The sequence below is a fragment of the Vanessa cardui genome, chromosome 18 (genome assembly GCF_905220365.1).
Source record: "Vanessa cardui chromosome 18, ilVanCard2.1, whole genome shotgun sequence".
In the NCBI taxonomy this organism is placed as follows: Eukaryota; Metazoa; Arthropoda; class Insecta; order Lepidoptera; family Nymphalidae; genus Vanessa; species Vanessa cardui.
In genome coordinates, this window is record NC_061140.1 from 321,668 (window position 1) to 340,996 (window position 19,329).

General features: G+C 32.1%; 1 protein-coding gene across 3 annotated transcripts in view; it reads left to right on the top strand.

The window, feature by feature from the left end:
• Positions 1-19,329, top strand: part of LOC124537230 (protein prickle-like) — a 321,460-nt gene that overhangs the window by 186,994 nt on the left and 115,137 nt on the right. The gene's annotated exons all lie outside the window — the stretch shown is intronic.

A 19,329-nucleotide genomic window follows, 5' to 3' on the forward strand; every position in this document is an offset into this window, starting at 1 on the left:
AATTGACAAAAACTGGGACGAATGATCTCGCATTCTATGATTGATGGTCACGTGAGGCTCCATTCTCATACGACACGATATAATCGGTACGTATAATGCAAATACAGAGAACATTTAATTTCATCAACTATAATAAATGTTATTTAAAAAGGTCATATGTTGTGTCGTTGTATCAATCTTTGTATCAAAAAATTAAAATATACGTTATTCAAGTAGGCTTTTACAAGTACTTTTGAATCGTCATTTAACAACTTTTTTTCTATTAAGTGAAGCTATCGCCGGTTCGGAAAGTAGATTCTACCGAGAAGAATCGTCAAGAAACTCAGTAGTTACTCTTTTTTAACATTTAAACAACATTCATGTTAGTTAATTACAATTATATATGCATGTTTATATTTTAACTGACTGTGGTTTAACCTTTAGAATGAATTCTCGTGTTGAGCATACGTTTTGTCGTTGATTTAATGGAAACATTTATCATAAATATAAAATCGAATCGGACATAATACCTTTTTAAATAGCTCCAAAGGAAGCTATTACTGTGGTAAGTAATTGATCGCTCCTTACTCGGAAAAATTAATTACTTCGCAATGAATATTTATAGAGTTTATCCCTTCGTGAATTACGATTGTAACAACTTCAGCTAGTGTAATGATATATGTTTTAATAAACTAATTGCATATCTTAATTCATATTTCTAAAATTGTGAAGTTTTTTGGGAGTAGTAAAGCGGAGGTAGCGGTTTTAGTGACATAAATGAATAGGTATTTTATTTAAAAAAGATAAAATTGTCTTTGTTTTGCAAGTATTGGAAATTTGAAATTGGAATGTGAATAGAATGTAAAATGGTTTTATTTTTTCTCAATTAGAAAGAAAGCGCGGCTTTTGTTAACCAAAACAAAAAAAAAAGTAAAGAAATATTTTCTTACATATTAAATATCGTATTCCTACAATGCTGTATTCAAATAAAACGTCTATTAATATATATTTAACTAGCCATAACAAAGTCATTAAACATCGCTTTAAGCAACCAGAAACTCGATATTCGCGAGCGCCATCTTTGAACTTTATTTTTTTTTGTGCGTTTCGTTCTTGCATCTTATCTACAGATTACGTTTATGTCCGACTTGTTGCGTTTTGTTTTTACATTTTAATGACCCATTCAATTTTGTATGTGCATTTAAGTACCATTTATTTTACAACAATAACATTAAAAAGATATTCAATAAATACTACATTGTAGTAATTAAATAGTAATATAATAGTGCCTATATATTAACAGGTTAGACTGGATGTTTTTGTACTAACATGAGATCTACAACGTGTTCGTACACAAAACATATATTATGAGAGCTTATTTCTTTAAACTTACGTTATTTCAGTTGCATTCTTCGATAACCATTGAAAATTTTATATAATTTTTATACGATAAAGTCAAGATTTGTATTTAATAATGTATAAAGTGATCAGGTATAATGGTTCTTTTTATTTTAACACTTGATAAAACCTGTAAACAAAATTCCATGATAATCGGTGGAGAAATAAAATCCGTAACAAACAATACTTTCGCATTTATAACATTAGTGAACAAATTAACTCGTTATGGTTTCATTGATCACGTGGAAAGGAATAATTAATGTAATTAAAGTTCAAACATAGTTACTTATGTGTAAATTATAAATAATATAAAAACGCATTTAACGATTACAAGCGACAACTGACAGACAGACAAATCTCTTAATGGTGAGATAGATAGAGTAGATAGTGTCTATTCAGAAACATTGACAACCATTACTGGCTAAGACAAGAGAACGTAAGTTTTTTATGGGAGAGAAACACCGTAAGATAAGTGATCATCGCAGCCCATAAACAACCATAGAGAACTTGTCGGCTTGTTTCAAAATAATCTATTATTTAATAGAACGTTTTAATGTTCTAAAATTTCTAAAATAAAGCTACTTGATTGACTTATTCTTTTCAAATTTAAATTCCATTAAGCAACATTCTTGTTATTAAGACCAAATTAGTCATAATAAAAAAATATATACATTTCAATTATATTCTCTGAGGGTTAAACCGACTGGTAAGTCGTGACATATAGTAAACGCGCTACCGGCATGACGCTCTATTATCCGACATAGTGTTATCTAAAGGAAGAAGGTAGGGAGCTTCTTCCTTGAGTATGATATGTAAATATATAATACGCTTGTTTTTGCCTGCGGTATCGTTCGCGCCTTAGATGACGATACCAAAGTTCATCAAATTTCCTTCAGTGTTATTCCGTGAAAGAGATTTATAATAATTAATAAATATATTTATCTGTTTTCCTCACTTATAATAAAAATTAATAACATTCAATTTCGATGTTTTACAAATACACTAAGATTTTTATGAAGGCCTAATTTTTTTTTAAATTGGAACAATTTTTTACTCATTATACGCAAATTGACTGCATGTGGTTTTTAATAATATCATAGGAAGTCCCGAGCAGAGAGAGTGTTTTAGACACGTCGGTTAGTATTAGTTTCAATAATCCGACATTATCTGTCATCGGGATGCCGCGAGACGTAATGAAGCGAATAAAGCCGCTGAATTAAGCCGGTATTTAAATGACACTCGGGTAATTAAAGCCGCTGTATTTTTGCAAATAAAATGCGCTCAATAATACGAGCAACTCTTATTATTTTAAATCCGTTATTTGGTCTGGTCGGCCAGTAGTCGCCTCACAACAGGTATCAGTTGTTGCTTTATTAACTACTGTCTTTGTGATTCTTTAAATATTTGTTGATCTTCTTTCATTGATATCAAAAATCAAAATATACTTTATACAACTGTGGACAACTGGACAAAGTGCTTACAAGCACTTTTGAATCGTCATTTAACAATTAAGTAAAGCTACCACCGGTTCGGAAAGTAGATTCTACCAAGAAGAACCGGCAAGAAACTCAGTAGTTACTTTTTTTCAACATTTAAAAAATACAAAGTGATGTTAGTTAATACAATTATTTTAATTAGTATAAATATTTATATTATTAATATAAATAGTGATAAAGTTTGATTAAATATGAAAACTTAAATTTTATTTTCTCAATGCAAATTAAATCGTCTGTATACACAGACGTATTGTGTTACAACTTCAATTTACCTCGTACCCTCGTACTCCAAACACATTAAGGTAATTAGATATTAGTAGAGTCTACAGGTAGATATTAATTTTCACCACATCTAAGAGTTAATAATAATTGTTAAAAATATATTACTTAGTATAACAAACTTATAAATTTAATTACTTTCTGAAAAACATATCAATAGCAAGTAAAAAAAAGCAATGATGGTTTAACTATCACGAAGAAATACTACAATTTCACAGAAAGTATATGACGCTGGGTGGGCGGCGCGTGCGCAGCACAATTATCGCTAAAACGTGATCGTCTGATTTATTCGCTTTGAGCTAGATTTATTACTAAAGAAGTAAAAACATATATTTTTTTGCAAAATCACTTTTCATTCTTCACATATTACGTGGTATTGGTTTAGGTGGTTTGACTTTAAAACGATTTAAATAGAATCATTTAATTTAATGAATATGTTTAATGTAAAAATAATATCATTTATACCATTTGTAATTGCCTGTATTTGGCGAATAGATTATATTGGTTGGTGATATCGCATGTTAAAAAAACATTAAAACGCATATTATCACATGATTAAATATATAATCAAAGAAACTGGCCTCGGTAGCAGATTTTAATTGGTGATATTATTTAATTGTTAATACTTAATAAATGTAAACGAATGGTAAAAAGTAGTAATTTTTTTAGTGTGTCAGGATAATTTTTTACACTTAAATTTCTTTATTTCAAGGTTTAAAGCAGGACCTCGATTTATCTTTTTATTTATAAAATTTAAATTAATTATAATTACCTAATTGGCGGCGGTTCTTTGAGTAAAATATTCAATAAAAAACGGTTTTTGTCGTTTAATTATAAGATAATATTTTATTATAAATACTAGATTCGTATGATATTATACTGAAGGTCTCAAAGGTTTTTTATAACATACGTGCAAGAAAATCCTCACCAAGCTATGTAATCCCACTCAAAATATTGAAACGATATTTTAAAAGACTTATTTATTATTAATCATCACTTAGAAAAGGCTACAATGAATAAAATAATATGGACATTAAATATAAATCAATGTTTTTAGTATTCTAGTGGTGCCAAATTTTGCGAAATCATTTTCGTTAATCGTAAAATAATAATAAATTTTAAAAAATATTATTCTATTTTATTTAACGTCTAAAATATAGCTATTCTTAATTTATTCATTTAAATTCAGTCATATAAAGAGAATAATATTATAAAGCGAAACAGAGAACATAGTTCGTGATCAACACGCGATTCTCGTTTCAGTGGGCGAGGCGTTCGATGTACGATTGAATACAATTTATTACCTATTTTTGTTATCACACTTAAATATCCACTACTGCATTACACCTACGAGGCGTTGCTAATATGTCCCCGCAGATAGCACTGAAACGTCTCAGGAATAGTAAAGTAAAGTAAATTTAAATTTCCCACTGATGGGATAAGGCCTACTCTCCCATTAAGGAGAGTCTTTGGAACATATTTCAATACGCTGTTCCAATGCGGGTTGGTGGAATGCACATGTGGCAGCATTTAGATAAAATGAGGCACATGCAAGTTTCCTCAAGTTATTTTCCTTCACCACCAAGCAGGAGATGAACTATAAACACAAATAAAGCACGTATATATAGTGGTGCTTGCCTTTCGTGCTTTCTCTTTTTACTTTATTTACTAGTTAAATGTGACCCGTTTACTGGGTCATATTGGTTAAAATGTTATTATAACAGCATCGCGGGAAGTCTGGCTGATATGAAACATCGAAATAATTAGAGAGCCGCACAGTTATTACGCCTGGCGAAGCGTCAACTATCCTAACATGCAGCGTGACAACCCGTTATCACCACATATAAGATATTTCGTACTAACATACAGCGTGACAACGCGTGACGCCAACAGTCAGTCTGTACATTAGATGTTTCAATCAAAATTATATTTGACATTACTCAACTATCGTGTTGCGAACACAGACCGTTTTATGTGGGAACGACGACAGACGATCGTTTCGGGATACTACATACACATATATATCGCCATAGGTTTCAAATATTGCATTAATTCGCTAACTATGTACAAGTAATTGTTATTTAATGTGAGGAAAAAGTAATTTATAGTAATACATTCAACTAAATTAAACGCAAGCGATTGCTAGTTCGATACTTTCGGTTCGGTTTCCTTTCCTTTTTTTAAACATATTATTTATTAAAAAAACTTCAATTTGTAAAACTACATAAAAAAGTTAGCGAAACATAATTTGTGACCAAATTAACCGTATCGTACCCTCCGTCTCTCTCACTCCCTATTGCAATTATAATATACTTATCTCTTTCCCCTCATTGGAGAGAAATTTAATATCACACACGGCTGTCTGGTTTTGCTCGCATAATCAACATTCAAGTTTTTTGTTCGTGAAATTATTTCGATCGAAATATTCCTGTTTCGCATCTTAATTATCTTGTGATATTTTATTCTTTACGTGAAACAGTTTCTTTTAATTTCTTGGAGATCTTCACTATTTTCAACCCCTATATCTATAATAATATTAGGGGTTAAAAGCTTTATAACTTTAATACCAAATTTACTTCTGTAAATTAACTAAAAAAAATTGCTGGAATAACGATTCCAGCTAGTTTTTCAAATTATTATTATATTATTTATTGATCTTTCACCATATCTGATAAAATTTCTAAAGCAAATATTTCATGCAATGTACCTAGTTTGTTGACGAAATTTATCCTCGTATAAAATATCAATAGATATCACTAACTTAGCTCTACTTAATCTATTACTTACATATATTGAAATAATTAGATATTAATATTTTTTGTTGATTTTTAATATGGCTATTGTGTTCCTATTTGGAAGCATTTATGTGCTTTACGAATTAGCAACACATCTAACATTAGAAAGTTTAAGGTAGGCAAACTTACCCTACCTATTTTTAATTTATTATTGCTATTCGTAATTTTCATCTGATGTCACAAAAACATGAAATTTCGAAAATTCCTAACGGTTATTTAATTTATCCTTCGGTAATTTGTGCTGCGGTTTTAGGACGCACGGTTCAGTGTAATTACGGACAGGGAACATAACATCTTAGATGCCACGGTTGGCAGCGCCGTGACGATATAAGTGGAGCTGTTAATATTTCTTGCAGTGTCCATGTCGATGGACGAAGAGACTTATCAAACGTCATTATAACTATACGTCATAATTTAAAGCTATTATAAGACATTCATATTGGAAACGTAAACAAAAAACTCACCCTGTAAATGTCACGCTGTGAGACTAAAGACTCCTCAATTTTTTCCAATGCGCATTAAGTGGCATTTTTAACGCACATAGCAAGACAATTGTGTTACGCCAAAAATTTAAAATGGCGATTTGAATGTAATGTATTCCTTGATAGCCTAGCAAGATAAGCTGTAAACCCAAATTAAGTAAGTCAAAACAATTCAATACTATGCTCTCAGGTCTGGAGCCGCAATCATGGTAAAGATCAACATCTCGTTTATATATGAAGTTAAGTACATATATTAGCAGAATTATAACTGTGTTTTTATATTGTTACGTAAACAATATGTAATACACTGGCAAGTGTTTGATTTAATTAATATTTACAGTACGAATGACAAAACATGTTTGAAATACATCATTCATTCTCTTTTTATAGACACTCGTTCAATAAAGGTCTTTTCTCAACCATTCTTTTAGATCAATAGATATAACTCTACAGATTTAAGTACGCTATAAAGATAGGTATATATAAAGGTAAGCCTTATAATGATGTGTCCTCGAAATTTCGCGTTATGTCTGCGCCATTATTGTCTTCCTTTTTATGTCACTCATCATACAAAACAGTTCAGCACGCTCTTTGTATAAAACGAGCAGAGAGATCACGTCAAAGGAACAGGTTCCAACACGATTGCGTTTTTACTTAATTACGTACAACGAAAAAGTGCAATGATTTTGACAAATAACATGTCGTGACAATTTTTTATGTCAAAAATATAACATGGCGAATTACTAAAGCTGCAGTGTTAACATTTGAATTCCTTTTTTAATATTATATATTCAATATTTGCATAGAATAGTCTAGACATGATTATGTGACACCGATTGAATTATTAACATAATAATAAAGTATTATAATATATAAGACAATGAAGTGCGAAGTTATTTTACATTTCCATAAAGAAATAAGTATTTTCAAAAAAGTTTATAATAAAACGCCTGGATACAAGCAACATTATCAAAAACAGTCAAATTGATTCCAGGAAACAATAAGTATATAAGGGAATTCGAAACTATTCGAAATTTGAAATTAAACAGTTGAAACTTTTTTAATTTGTAATTAGGAACAAGGAAGCGGATGTTTTGACAACCTAGTTAACAAAAAAAACAATGTTCAGATGGGTCTCTGTATAATGTTTCCGCTGGGACATCCCACGGGGTACAAGGCTAGTTCCACATAAAATTCGCGCGGACGATGTCACGACACAGCAGGTTTGCGAGGAATGTGCGAAGATGCAGCATATTATGGGCGAAGCGTTTTTAAGTAAAAAAAAGGTTTGCCTCCAATATAAAATTATTAATGATTGATCGTAAAGTGCAATTAATCATCGCTTAATGTATTTGAGATGCAAATCACAACCTATTTAAACGTTGACATTAAACTGTTTCGTGTTTTGATCGGCGTTATATCATTTTTATAGCATTCCGATACATGATTATATTAACCGACACTAAAGAAATAAATAATAAGTGTTGTTACAGTATTTATAACATACACTTTGTATCGTCTTTATAGTTATGGTAGAAAGCCACCGTGGTGACTATGCAGTTTCAGTGTCTTTCAGTTTTAATGATCGATGGCTTTAAGTTACCTAAACTGTATAATGGGCTGGAAAATTCGACGGGATTCAGCCGCGGAGTAAAGTAATGTGATAAATGTAAGGGTAAATATATTTATTTTAACCAAATAAATTATATAACAGGCAATGAGTTCATTGACCTCTGTCTAAGAACATAACTACACAGAACTAAAAACTCGGTCTTCTAGAAGCGATATTATACGTGCACAGCATGAGTACCACATAACGTTTTAAAAGGAATTTACATAATCACATAGTGCATGTTGTGTTAGCGTTTAATTTTATCTCCTTGTTATGAGAACAGCGTATAAAATAAAACAAGTATGGCTTCCACGTTCACGTTAGAACTGTGTAATGTGTATCGATAATGTTATTTATGTCATTTTAAAGTTGTATATAAATAGCGACATTTTTAAATTAAACCGATTACATTACAAAACCGAAGACTTCGTCACAAACATGAATACAAATATAAAAAAAATCAAAAATCAAAATATACTTTATTCAAGTGGGCTTTTTCAAGCACTTTTGAATCGTCATATAACAATTAAGTGAAGCTACCACCGGTTCGGAAAGTAGATTCTACCGAGAACAACCGGCAAGAAACTCAGTAGTTACTCTTTTTCAACATTAAAAAAAAGTACAGTCATGTTAGTTAATACAATTATTTAACTTAATATATTCTGCCTGAAAGTCAACAGGTATTAATTCCACGCTTTTTTATCATCTACAAAATCTTGTATCGAATAATACGCCTTTTTTACCACTGTATTTTTTATAAACGATTTGAATTTACGAGACGGCAAAGTTAAAAATGTCTGCAGAATTTTATAAATATCCCAGAACATAGAAAAGTGTAAAAGTTAGCAAACAACGTAGTTAACAATACATGTAGTATTCTCTCGTAAGCCAGGGCGGTATATGGTGCACAATCGGAACGAGTATTATGCCGGATTATGGCTTTATAAGCCTCCTAACTTTCTCACTTAACACAATCGACTATTTGAACTCTGAACCCCAACATCTGCCTTATAAGTCAGTAGATCAACGAGTCTGTTATCATTACAATATTTAAAACTTTATTAAATTATGCCCCGAGGCGTAAACTCGCCGCCGGAGCAATACCAAGATACCGCGCCTAACGAAAACCGATACACCTAAAAAACTAGACGAGGTATATCTGTATACCTTTTTTATTGCGATATGGTACATGAAAAATTGTATACATTTATAAAAAAATGGCTCATATATTAAAACGGCATCCTCTATTTATCTTTAAAGAAATATTGCGTACAACTTAATCGCAATAATAAATAAAATCCTGCATAAATTACTTAGCGTTTATCTGCACCGGCGATGCCATATATTAAAACAATATGGGAACAAAGGTGTTTGAAAAATTACTTATGATGTGCGTGTCTTATTTTTATATCAATATACGTATTAATACATTTTATAATTTATAAAAAATTTAGTTGTCCCTTTCGACCTCGCGCATGTAGAGTAAGGGTATGTATACTACTTTTAAATTTTAGCACAAGTATAAAAGAAAAGTTCTTGTTTTATACAGCCACGTAGTTCAAATTCTAGACTTTTCTTTACTATAATATGAATCTTATAGAAATAAAACTGCTATCTTTAATAAATCTATTTCTTCATGAAAACCGCATTCAAATTCTATGCGTTGTTTAAAAGGTCAAATCGTACAGGCGGGAAGCGAATTCGTTTTTTTCTATGTAAAGATAGAATCGTACAACAATCGTACAACGTACGAAGTTACAAATAACCAAAAAGGTGGAATCTGATTACCGCCAAGACTTCTCAAATCGCATCCTCTGTCATTGGTAATAAATGTTTATTTAACCCTTATATATTTTATCGTAAACATTATCAAAATAATTTATTATATAACTACATGGTGCCGCTTTCATCCCCGCCCCTAATCCAATGTCACCGCGTTAACTAACGGAAAAAAATAATAATTGTATATTGCTTAGACTTCACTAGAAGCAATTTTATTTATGTATTTTTGTACCTTATAAAGCAAGGTCAATGACCGATAATATATATTTAATGAATGTGTGAATGTTTAAAGAAACGGTGAATTAAATAATATCGATTTGAACGACCACTGCAATGATCTCAATGCTCTCGATGGAAAGGATTGCATCTTACGAATGTGTTTAAAAATACTTTACAAGTTTTTGAGGCTTACTAACGGAATCTGACTGACTTCAAATATATAACACTCAAAGTTTAGGATACAATCTCCAATCACAATTTCGTACCCACATCAACAATAACAACAGCAGCCTGTAAAACTCCCACTGCTGGGTTAAGGCCTCCTCTCCCTTTGAGGACTTTACTTGGTGGTAGGGCTTTGTGCAAACCCGGCTGGGTAGGTACCACCCACTCATTAGTTATTCAACCGCCAAATAACAGTACTCAGTATTGTTGTGTTCCGGTTTGAAGGGTTAGTGAGCCAGTAACTACAGGCACAAGGGACATAACATCTTAGTTCCCATGGTTGGTGGCACATTGACGATGTAAGGAATAGTTAATATTTCTTACAGCGTCATTGTCTATGAGTGATGATGACCACTTACTATCAGGTAGCCCATATGCTCATCCGCCAACCTATACCATAAAAAAAGAGGAGAAGACTCGGAACATATTCCACCACGCTGTTTCAATGCGGGTTAGTGGAATCCACATCACTTAAATATTGAATACACGATTTGAGTCGTCAATACATATTCTATTTAATTAAACATAATTGTTTATTTGGAACAGAAGTAATAATAATTATAGAAGTCGAAGTTTCTCCGGCGCGCAGTTATCATCTCATTAAAGGTTCAATATGTTCTCGATTATCGTTCAACGGTTTTTTTATTGTCTTCGAGTCATAAAGTGCGTGGTTTATTGCAGGACAGGACTAAGCCGCCGACTGTTAATCGTTTATACGGTGCATACTGACGGTCGTGATAAAGGCGAGACAGCGTATACACTTGCATTTTTAATGATAATTGCACATTGTTATCGTTTTGGGATTCTTTTATTTTATGGAATTACTTTTTCTACGATAACCTTTAAAGATATCGATAAGGTAACCGTTTTGTTAATCTGTCATAGTTCGTTAATGTCCAACTCAAATGTCAACTGTGTCCTCAAGTCTTGAGCCCAAGACTTGCTCACTTCACGACGCTGATGTATCTGTATGTACAGTCGGGATAAGAAAAGGTTCGTCACCTTAAGATCTTTTTTCGTGTGCTCAGTATGAGCGATAATATGCTTCACCTATCGAGAATGACATTTTGCGTTGCAATGATTTGATGTTTAGATTCAAAAGGTACTAAGAGTTTAAGACTTGATAAAGGACTCTGACTGTACATATACATCAATGTATAAATATACAATATTTCTTTCAACGTATTTGTAATTTAAACAATTATCTTCTTTTGAAATTTAAATTTAGAATAGTTATCTGTTCTGAATTTAACATCAAATACAAGATATTTGTTGATATGTTAAAAACATGATTAAAACTAGCGTTACTTACACAAAAGTTCACTAAAAGGCTATTTCTATTTTGAAAACCGAATTGTATCGAGTTCGAGCTTATTATAGTTATTAAAAAACTGGTTTGCAGGCTGTATATTGTGATATAAACGCTCAAACAAGTATTAATTGGATAATCGGTAGTCTACTCGCTAGCTTATATTGGTGAGGCGCATCCTGACGAAACCAGGAAGAGTATAAACCTCGAGTCAGACCAATAAAATCTTAATAGTGTTTTTGACACAAAACTCTCATAACGGAGTTTTGTGCTTGGCGATGTTTAAACATCGGTTTAGCCCTTCAGGTGAATTATTGTAAGGAAATAAGGGGAACATGAGATGCAAAAACTCCGGTGTAATAATATGTCCTGCTTATTGTACTGTTATACTTTTAACTTAACATAAATACTCAATGAAATTAAATAGATGTTCTTTCTTTAATATAGGTTGGCAAATAGTCCACCAGAAGATTGAGGAGAAGGTTTTGGAACATATTCCACCACGCTGCTCCAATGCGAGTTAGTGGAATACACAATACACATGTGGCAGGATTTCCAAGAAATGTGACACATGCAGGTTTCCTCACGATGTTTTCCTTCACGAGATGAATTAAAAAACACAAATATGGCTCACGAATATTCAGTATTCTAACCATTGGGCCATCTCAGCTCATAAACAATATATTTGTAAGAAATATTGACCATTCCTTACATCGCCAATTCGCTACCAACCTTGTGAATTAAGATGTTATGACCATTGTACCTGTAGTTACACCGGCTCACTCATGCTGCAAACCGGAACACAGTAACACTGAAAACTGGTGGCAGAATATCTGATGAGTGGGTGGGCCCTCCCCGATATAAGTTCGAATTAATGTAGGTTATTTGATTTAAATAATCTCATAAACAACACAAAAAGACATCTACGAAATTTGTACAATTGCAAATAATTAATATTAAACAAAAATCGTATGTAAGTAAACTTTTTCGTAGAATTTTTAAATGCATTCGACAACATTCTTAAAAAAATATGTTAATTCAGGCCAATGTTTATTATTTACATTCAAATTAAGTAACGTTTTAAATAAATGATTATCTTACATTTACCAAATAAGTATCTGGCCATTAATGGATGTAGAGGTCAGATGTTAACAGCTTTATAAAAGTAACCAGTAATTTAAACTAACGAAGATACTATTACTTTTGTCCGTCTGTATAATGTGAGTTTAATTTTATAACGATATATTTTGTTTAAATGAAAAAAAAATAAGCCTTCCTATTGATTTATATATAATATACAACTCTATCGAGTTTTGTTAAAATCCATGATTATCATGGAAATAAGGAATACCTCGACTGATAGGATATAATAGGCTGGCGCTAGTAGAGGAGATATTTGTATGCAAAAAATGGTGCCTTCTGTCCTGTCAACCCCATCGCCCAAAGAGAAAATAACAATATTTATTTATTCAGGATTCAAATTTCGAACATTTAACTGTATAAACTAAGCACTGGACCACAGAAAGCAGTCAACAGCGCCGTTTGCATTTGTAATCGTTCCAATATGTCAGTGTGATGGTATTGTATCGTATTGTATTGTTCATAATATCTTGATGGTATCGGTCCGTATGTCCGAATGAATACATCCATTTAATACGTTCTGCCTAACCATCGGCCTCGACCGTTACAAATATTTAGAACAGTGTACAATGTTATATTTTGTTTGCCAATAAACGTTAATGTAAGTCACTTTTGGCTATTTAATTACTAGCTTTAATTTATTATACTAAAAGTAAAGTAAAGTAACAGCCTGTAAATTTCCCACTGCTGGGATAAGGCCTCCTCTTCCATTAAGAAGAGGATTTGTAACATATTGCACCACGCTGTTCCAATGCAGGTTGACGGAATACACATGTGGCAGAATTTCGATGAAATTAGACACATGCAGGTTTCCTCACGATGTTTTCCTTCACCGCCGAGCACTAGATGAATTATAAACACAAATTAAGCACATACAGCGTGATGCTTGCCTGGGTTTGAACCCGCAATTATCGTTTAAGATGCACGCGTTCTAACCACTGGGCCATCTCAGCTCTTGTTATTTATCTGTTGTAACTATAATATTAGTTATAATAAAATGGTAATTTACTATAAAAAACCATCATCAGTAACACATATATTTTAGTCTATTGTATTTTTATTTACTCATAAAGTTATCGGTTTTAACTTTAACCCATTATTAAGTATTGAGAAACGGCTCCTTAATTATTAGATTTAAATTTTAAAGCATATATTGACATGTATTTTCTATGTTACTTTTTATCTACAATATAAATATAATCTGCTTGACGTTATATCCTAAATATTTTTCTTATTCTTCTAAGTTCTGATGCTGCATGAAAATGACGATTATATATAGTATATAGTACTCTACAAGTATACATTACAGGTATAAAATTATTATTATTAACTGATCAAGAGTTACTCAAGACCTGAGAAGAACCGGAAATGTTTGTTTTTTCATTCAACTATTTGTGTTCGTAATTAATTTTATGTTTTAACTTCTAAGTTATCATTTCATTCCCAAAGTGTTTTATCGACTATGCATTAATTAATTTTAACTTTGACACCCAAACGTTCCTTGACATAAAATTTTAACTTGAATCTTAACAGTAAATTGTATTCAATTTAAATATATTTAAAAAAATTATAAAATTTTATGGGATACTGTTTTAAATAAAATCGTAAAAAACCCCTCAAGATAATTAGTATCTCCGCCAACATAAGCTCGGTCGGTCCGATCAATCACTGCCGCCCATAGATATAGGCGCTGTTAAAATAATAACAATCCCTTATTTCAATGCCCTACCAATCTAAACTGACTCACTCACCCTGCAATACTAGAAAACAACAATAATATAATAGCAATATATGTATATGTGTTCTTTCCAGTAAAATGAGTTTGTCATAACTTAGTTAACCCTCTGTACCCACCAGTTAACTATTAATGGAAAATGTATACAACATTATTGCGTAGTTCTAAATGCGAATGTAACGAGGTAATTAAAGCACAAGTGCCCAATTTGAGCCTGTCTACACGACTGTATAGGCGAGAAAAACGTATGCAATAAAAACTTGAACAAAATAGCTCGTGCAAATATGTCCATTAAAGAAGAATCCACATATTTACGTAACTATAAAGAATGTTCAAGGAAGAAATCTCAAACGAAAGTTGTCGAGAAATATGTAAGGAATCCAATTGAAGTTAGTCGGCTTTTTAATTGGCGTTATAGCGAATTCACACGGTTCCACTTCGTAGCTCAAAAGAAAAAAAATTGAAAAACGTACTAGTTATTTTTTTTTAATATGGAAAATTTCACTTCGCCTTGATTAGAAATCTGTTTAGAAGGTTCAAATTGCTTCTATGTAGTAATTGATCGATTAAAATCAATTAGTACGGACGCTACTTTAGAAATACATATGAGTAGACTTCCTACGATACATCTCTGTTTAATTACGTAGTTATTAACATCGATCTCCGTCACACTGGTTGGAACAAAAACACAAATTATGTATTAGATTTAAACTAGGAACAACAACAACAACAGCTATCTCACTACTGGGCTCAAGGCCTCCTCTCCCTTGGAGGAGAAGGTTTAGAACATCTTCCTCCATTTTGTTTAAATGCGGGTTTGTGGAATACACATGTAGCAGAATTTCTATAAAATTAGACACATGCAGGTTTTCTCGCGATGTTCACCGGTGAGGACGAGATGGATTATAAACACAAATGAAGCACATAAATATTCAGTGGTGCTTTCCTGGGTTTGAACTCGCAATCATCGGTTAAGATGCAGGCGCTCTAATCACTGGGCCATCTAAGCTTGAAAAAATTAGGTAACTAATATAAAATACGAGTTTTAATATAGTCACATGTATTGTGCAACATCTGACCTTGGTAATAGGCAAACATTAATATTGACAGTGCGAACGAGATGGTACTATCTGCAGATTATAGCACCGCACGCTCCCAGTGGTTGAATCAAATAGCGCGCGCTTTCCGCCTTCCTGTTTCACGCTCCCGTTCCTTTTTAGGAAATCACTGCAAATTTTGCAGAAAAGAGAGGGAAAATATGTTATTCAAAATTATTTAATATGTCTTTACTAGATATTATACAATTTTATAAAAGATGTCGTCATATAGTTTGATGCAAAGTTTTTGTGAATAATTGACAATCCTTCAGGAGTCTGATATACGACGTATCTACAAAATCTCTTTAAAACAGTAAAACCCTAAGCTATGTGTTATATAAAATGTAAAATGATTTCTGCATAATTATGTAGTAGACAAGTGTTGCAGATTATTTACAAACAAATTCAAATAAACTAAATACTGCTTCTGCACTTATTTCTTTATTCTTTAATGAATAAAATTAAAACTGACTAAGCGTGAGAAAGTCGAATAGAAACACCATAAAAGCAGTTTCGTTCACGAATGTCGCAAAGAAAATAAATAACCCATCATTAAAAGCTTCACCAATAGACGCTGACCGTATTCCCTCCAAATATTCATACAGATATATGACTGTTCTTCTGCAATCTGTGTATAATTTTTTATAATATAAAATAGGCAGACAGACAGACAGCAACTATGCATTATTAACATCGCAACTAAGATGCTATTTCTCATGCATCTATATGCATGAGAAATAGCATCTAGCAGTGTTACTATAACACTAACCTTTAAACTGACACGGAATAAACAAAATTAATTTTAATAAGTAACATATATTTATATACTAGTAATCGCATGTGGCTTTGCTCGCGCATTAGGGTATTAGGCCAAAAAAGTAGTCTTTATTGAAGTTCAAGTTTGCTTCATACCAAATTTCATCAAATTCGGTTCAGCGGTTTGGTCGTGAAAAGACAGACAGACAGAGTTACTTTCACATTTATAATATTAAATATTAACAATATAGATTATATATTTTTTGTTGGACCATCCAACAATTTTCATCCAGTAAATTATAATATAATATCTGAGTTACGCCGCAGTTGGGGCGCGTCCGTCGCGCCGTACATCTGTCTAAAGTTTTCGCCCAGAGGCTTGAATTACAACGCTCTCGTCGTTTGATTTATATTTTTAAGTAGATGCGTTTAATTAATGTGCCGAGTATTAGCAAACGAAAGACGCCGACCGCACGAATGAGCACGCGACCGGCGACCGCATACTATCTTATTAACCGTTCCACTTATGTTACGAATGGTAAAATATTTTTGATTATAAATCAATTTTCAATAATAATATATTCATTCCTTTGGAATGCCAAACATTTGAAAACCAAACTAATGTATATTTAAATTAATAAACTATGCATATAAAATATATATTCAAAATTAATTTGTAGTGCAGAGTTTTCACTACTATCAAATTCTATTGTTTTTTTTTTTGATGGAGACAGTTAGGTTAGGTTTTTAATTAAAATTGTAATTAGCGATTATAAAACTATTAAATCATTAACAACCATAAAAGCTCTTAGCGGTACGCGTCTCTAAGTTTTATTACTCAGTGATGACATATCCGAGTTATATATGTCGCTATAAACATAAACAATTAATATAAACCCTTATATATCAGGCAATAAAGTTGAAATTAATTAACAAATATAATTAAAGTTTGTTAATATAAGTCGTTTGTTATCTAGAAATACTTCCAAGTTTAAAGCTTCATCTACATAGTGGTATCTGGTACGTTACGAAATATAAATAATTTGTGTACTTTTATTACTTGTAACCATGTACTGTAGTGGTTACAAACTTTCATCATTTCAGGGGATGAAACTTCTAATAATTTTTCCCGCCGATTCTTACAAACTATTATGTTAATATTATGTTGATATATTATACCTACAAAGATGGCGGCAAAATCTGTATTATATCTAAACTAATATTATAAAGAGTCAAAATTTAGCCGAAAGAATTTTTATTTACATTTTTTCCTCCCTGAGTGGTATAGGTATACATTAAATTTAGATCATATCATTTTCGCCCGTGCAAACCCGGGTCGGGTCTCTAGTTTTATGAACAGATTAAGGAATTCAGTAACCGTTAGTAATTTATAAATCACGAGGTTAGTCTCCTGCGGTGCGAAGGATTATATTAACGGAACATTCCTACAAATTCCCATACTTTTATTCACGTGACAAGCACCGCTCCATGGTTCTACAATTGTTTTATAAGGGACTATTCAGTGACCAGTTACATACGTACTTTCAATTGTAATCATCTCGTTAGAATAGTGCTGGCTTATAAATATCTCGTAACTCGAAACGACTGCATGTCGACTCAAGTTAAAAAAGTTATTCTATCAAACCAACATTTATCGTCTCACCAGGAAGACAAAGATAGAAAATTAGTAATGTAACAATAATGAATTATTTGAAGACAAAATAAACCACTTAAGTCACAAATTACCAACGTAGCTTGCCAATTAGATTGTTCATAGTGAGCAATAAACACATCGTGATATCTTTTATTTAATTAATTGGATTAGTTCATACACTTTTCATACCAATATCTCCGTAGTCGTGTGCACATCGGTTTTCATGGGTACTCCTAGGTCCCGGATCAATTTCCGGCCAAGTCGATGTAAAAAAAGGTTCGGTAGTTTCCTATTTTGTGTCCGCTCTAGGTGTTAATGGTACCGTCGTTACTTCTGATTGTACATTGGGATCAGAATAATGTAAGTGATGTTGTCTAATATTTATAATATAGTAACTCGAGTCACAAATATGAATGAAAAATAACAAGTTCATGATACCTTTCCAGTATAAGCAACGCCAGTAGTCATCACACGACGAAGTTGCATTGCAACATCAAAAACCAACGGCATATGAATATGAATAAACTATGGATAAACAAAATCTCCTAAACAAAGCAACGAATACGCTACTCGTTAATAATAATTCCAACAATACTTATAGTTTGTCTCCAAGTCGGGTAAATGTCTTTTTAACAGAAGCCTGTTAAAGTGCGTCTCTTAAAATTCTCATACTCATCAATGAACATAAATTAGAGAAGACGGTATCTGCAAGCATCGTGAGATAACCGGTCAATTTGTGGCCGTTCCCCACTGAATATATAGCGCTAATTAGTGCATTATCACGCGTTAAATCGAAAATAGAACGCTTTACTATAACGATTAATATCTTAATATATAATTTCAACTATCTATCTATAGGTACGATATATCGACCGTGTAAGTCTGTAACGCAGACCACAGATAATGATTTCTACAAAATACAATGTGTAAGAAATATTGATCTGACAAATGAGATGTACATTATAATTGTATTGTTAAAATGTCAGAAGAGTAACTACTGAGGTTTATGCTGGTATGTATGTATGTATGTATGCTTTAATAGTAGTATGTAATTAACATCCTATTATATATATATGGTCGTCACCACGCCTCCCCATGTATAATAATACGGTCACTGCTATCCAATGAAAAATAATGAATAACATATACAATATTGACTTCATCATGAAGTAACTATCAATAAATAAATTTCGTAATACAGATAAAGATAACGATTAGAGAACAATTCGCATGAAATAATTGTTCGTTGAATCGAAAGCGATAAAAACGTACGCTTTGTATTTACTGGCCAGCTGCCTTAACTCTTATTGGAACAAGTGGCATCAAGATTACGACAAAAACTTATTATGCCCTTCGCAATATTAATTTATT